At 48.8% G+C, this 4609-nt stretch overlaps 1 non-coding gene across 1 annotated transcript; it reads left to right on the forward strand.

Moving 5' to 3' along the window:
- The first annotated feature begins 3699 nt into the window (after positions 1 to 3699).
- Positions 3700 to 3804, forward strand: LOC139184249 (U6 spliceosomal RNA). The gene has a single exon (XR_011567843.1). It is a non-coding gene; the product is annotated as a U6 spliceosomal RNA (small nuclear RNA).
- The last annotated feature ends 805 nt before the right edge of the window (positions 3805 to 4609 follow it).

The following is a 4609-nucleotide window of genomic DNA, read 5'->3' on the forward strand; positions in this document are numbered from 1 at the left end:
TGTGTCCGACTCTTTGTGACCCCATGGACTGTAGCCCACCAGGCTCCTCTGTCCATGGGATTCTCCAGGCAAGAATACTGGAGTGGGTTTCTCCAGAGCATCTTCCTGACCCAGGGATCAAACCCGGGTCTCCTGCATTGCAGGCAGATTCTTTACCATCTGAGCCACCAGGGAAACCCTTTTCCTGTGGTGTTTTTTATTTATTATTATGTTCAAGCTATTGATAACATAGCATGGCAGAAAGATTACATCAGGAATGTGATATAACACAACTGTTTTTCACTGAAGCCTTAGACCTTACTATTCCCCAAGCGGATGGGAGTGTCCCCCCACCCCCACCCCGAAGTATAACTATGGTGCCTCTACTGCCTCTTACAGTAAATAGGAACATATTGCACTGCATTGAAGGTATATTTTATGATTATTGTTAGCATTACTGAGCTTTCCCTAATGGTGGCTCTACAGATTTAAATACTTTAAAAACATGAGTAGATTTTTCTATGAAACCAAACACTAACACTAGCACTAACAAACTGACACCAACTTTTGATTGATCTTTCCTGCCCCTAAGACATGAATGAAATGTTTCCAGTGGTATACATATGCTGACCAAGAGAGATGTTTGCAGACAGCTCCAATAACCTCTGCGGCAGCAATGGTTATATTTTCATGCATGTGCAGGCACTGTTCTTAGGCACTGTGTCAGTTGCTCAGTCGTGTCCGACTCTTTTCGACCCCATGGACTGTACCCTGCCAGGCTCCTCTGTCTATGGGATTCTCCAGGCAAGAATATTGGAGTGGGTTGCCATTTCCTTCTCCAGCGTATGAAACCAAAGTTCTGCATCATTTCTACAGCTCTCAAAGGCATCAGTTTCAGCAGCATGCTTGGATGTCACTCAAACTTCCATGGTGTTAACTGAAACCACGAGCCACTTACTCTGCCTTCCCAGGTTGTCAGGGGTGAGTCTCTTTTGTATGAAAATAAAAATGTAGGGTATGCGATTGTGCTCTATATGTGTATTTATATAATGAAGTGAAGTGAAGTCGCTCAGTCGTGCCCGACTCTTTGTGACCCCATATATAGTAGCCTGCACCAAGCTCCTCCGTCCATGGGATTTTCAAGGCAAGAAGTACTGGAGTGGGTTGCCATTTCCTTCTCTGGGGAATCTTCCCAACCTGGGGATCGAACCCAGGTCTCTCACATTATAGACAGACACTTTACCGTCTGAGCCACCAGGGAAGTCAGTCCATTTATATATTTGCATATGAATGAGATAGACCTTTTTATCCCAACATGAGCAATTTTCCAATGAAAAACACTTATTTTAAAAATTACAAAATAATACCTAAATCTTAAATCTTAATATCTAAATCTAAATCCACGTGTGCATGGATCCATATACTGTTTGTGGTGTAACTGTCCAGAAAGAAGGCTGGAAAGCCATACAGCAAGCTGTGGGCGGTGTGGCCTCTGAGCGGAAGAGTTGGGGGAACTGTGTTGGTTTTGAGCTCCGCTCTATAGACTTCTGTATTGTTGGAAACCGGTACCATAAGGATGTATTTGTGTAAGAAGAAAAAAAAAAAGGGACTTCCCTGGTGGCCCAGGGCTAAGACTCCATGCTCCCAACGCAGGGGGCCTGGCTAGATTCCATTCCTGGTCAGGGAACTAGATCCCATATGCCACAACTAAGAGAGCTGGCACGACCAAATAAATAAACAAAAATAAATATATTAAAACAACAACAACAACAAAAAGACCAAAAATGAAAATGGTGTGTTCAACTCTTGATGCTTTGCTGGGAAATGAGAGAATCAGAGGGTGGCGACCCAGACATGAGGTGACACATCCCAGTGACTAAGCAGAGCTTCGCTGGGAGCTGCCCGACAGAGGGACATGAGAGACAGAGGGAACAGAGCTTAGTGGGCCCAGGCCCCTCACTTCTGCAGGTTTGGGGGCCACCAGAGAGCTGAGAGCAGACTGAGCTTGAAAGTTCATCTCAAAACAGCATGACCTGTCAGAAGCTCCAGTGCGGCGGCAAGGGGAGAGGCCTTTTAAAGGTCTCTGGGGAGTAATTTCTCAACACTCCTCAGAAGATGCAATTGTAGGGCTTCCCCTTTGGCCTCCGAGTTACTAAAACAGAAGTGTCTGTGGAGAAGACGGACCGTCACCCTGCGATTGGCCATGCCTGGGTGCTCCGGCCGGAGGCGGCCCTGTGACTCGGACATGGGCCAGACAGGGACATGCGTAGGGACAGGCGGTCTCCTTATGATGGAAACGGGGCGATCAGAAACCGCAGGGATCTTCTGAGAACGAAGCTGTCATCCTGAAGGAAGGTGCATGGGAATCTCAGCTCAGAGACCCAGCTTTCGAGGTCCTCCTTTTGCTCATGGGGAGCATGGTAACGGGGGTTCCTGAGACCCTCAGGCGCCCAGCACGCTGAGAACGGGTGGGGTTCACGAGTCAGTCATCTGAACCCCTGCCCTCCTACCAGATTTCAGGGAAAAGGTGTTTTCCCCAGTATGAAAGTTAGAAATCACTGATGCAGAAGATGCCCATGAAGGAGGCCAGAGGGTCACCTAACTACAGGACCAGGCCTGTCCACTTACGATAGGAGTGACAGGGCCACCGTGAGTGATATCTCTGTTCTCAACTGACCGGACTCGCCTGGAGCCCTTGCTAGGGCTTCAGGGGTCCGGGAGTCACCTGCCCTTTGTCTCGGGGTCAGGAAAGTGTCCTTGAACTCCCAGCTAGTGAGACGGGTGATGGAAGGGAAAAGAGATGAGGGGCTTGTCTCCCTCGATGGATGAAGGATGTGCATCCAGACCCTGCCTTCTAGGGAGAAGGGCTTACAGCGAGTCCACGAAAACCCTGGACCCCTAATCTGCAGCTTCCCCAGGGCCTGCTGTGGCCTTGTTCTCCTGCATTGCCTCTGGTTACCGGGACAAAGGGCCTCAGCTGTTACTGGTAGTGCCAGCCACCCCCCTCTCTAATGCCCAATGAAGGGTTACTGGGAGCCCACCTCCAACATCCAGGATACCACAAGGGAGACTCAGGAGGAGGAAGGCTCCCAACCCAAGAAGGGGGCCTCTGGCATCGCTGTGTGTTGGTCTAGAGACTGTGTGACTCTGAGAACACACAGAATGGTTTTCCTGAAGACCCATGATGGAGAGATGGAGACTGGGGCTGGCAAACCATCTCACAGCCCTGGGGGGATGTAAAGCCCGGGTTTGTACGTGATGAGTTTTCAACCTGTCTGCACAGGAGATGTACCCAGCAGCTTTAAAAACATAGGTCTGAATTCCACCCCCTAGACCTGCTGAATCAGAACCTCTGGGGTTCATGCTCCCACCAAAGACATTCCTTCCTTTGTCCTTTTCCTTGTGGAAGGCTAGAGGGGTTTAGAGTTGGGTTTTTCTTTCCCCCAGGTAAGGTAGGCTCTGATAAAACCCCAGCATGTTAGGCCATAGTTAGATAGTTAACTCTTGAGAACAGACCTTGTTCAGACACTTTGGTGTCTTTCTGGGGAAGCTTACCTATCCTGTGAGGGGCTATTTTACCGAAAAGTTACTCTCCTGTGACATGAAATCCATGCAACTGGGACTCCATTATGCTGGCTAAGAAGTGCCCTTGCCTCCCTTTGGAAATATTCCCATGTACACACGGGAACTATTTTCCCTTAAAAAGCACAAAGAGTGTGCTTACTTCAGCAACGCAAATTTACTAAAATTGGAACAAGACAGGGAAGATTAGCATGGCCCCTGCTCAAGGATGACAGGCAAATTCATGAAGCATTGGGTATTTTTTTTAGCTTCTTTTGTAACCCACTTTTCCTTAATGTTTTGCTTCAGAGAAGCCTAACCAAATAAAATATAATATCAAGGTCCTTTTTTTAAAAAAGCTCAGAGATTTGTTGAGAGGAGGATGTGGCACACTTGCAGGTTGAGGATTCCTGTATGGAGTTTTCCCCTGGCTCCCCTCAGGGGAACAACGCTCAGGCCGTCGTCTTCTGAGTTCCCAGATCCTTGCCTCGCGAGGAGAAGTGGCCAGTGTCCAACTCTTTTCTGCTTTAGAATGCAGACATGAGTTTTGAAATATAAGGAGACACTGGAGAGTGAGGGGGCCGGACTGGGCTTTGAGGGCAGGAAGTGGGCGTGGTCTGGCTCCCTGTTGGGGTGGGGGTGGGTCCTCGGTAGTAGGGACCCCTGTTGCCTCTCGCCATCAGCATCTCGAGCTGTGATACACCCTGGCTGAATCGGGTGAAGGAGGCTGTGGACACCTGGGGGTGAGGACTTGGGGGCCCGGTTCCTGGCTTTTAAACTTTTTCTTTTGTATTGGGATTTAGCCGATCAACAGTGCGGTGATCATTTCACGTGAGCAGTGAAGGAACTCAGCCCATCCACGTACATGTATCCATGGACTCTTGAGAGTCCCTTGGACTGCAAGGAGATCCAACCAGTCCATCCTCAAGGAAATCAGTCCTGAATATTCACTGGAAGGACTGATGCTGAAACTCCAATACTTTGGCCACCTGATGCAAATCACTCATTGGAAAAGACCCTGATGCTGGGAAAGATTGAAGGCAGGAGGAGAAGGAGAGGACAGAGGATG

The sequence above is a fragment of the Bos indicus genome, chromosome 7, assembly GCF_029378745.1.
Source record: "Bos indicus isolate NIAB-ARS_2022 breed Sahiwal x Tharparkar chromosome 7, NIAB-ARS_B.indTharparkar_mat_pri_1.0, whole genome shotgun sequence".
In the NCBI taxonomy this organism is placed as follows: domain Eukaryota; kingdom Metazoa; phylum Chordata; class Mammalia; order Artiodactyla; family Bovidae; genus Bos; species Bos indicus.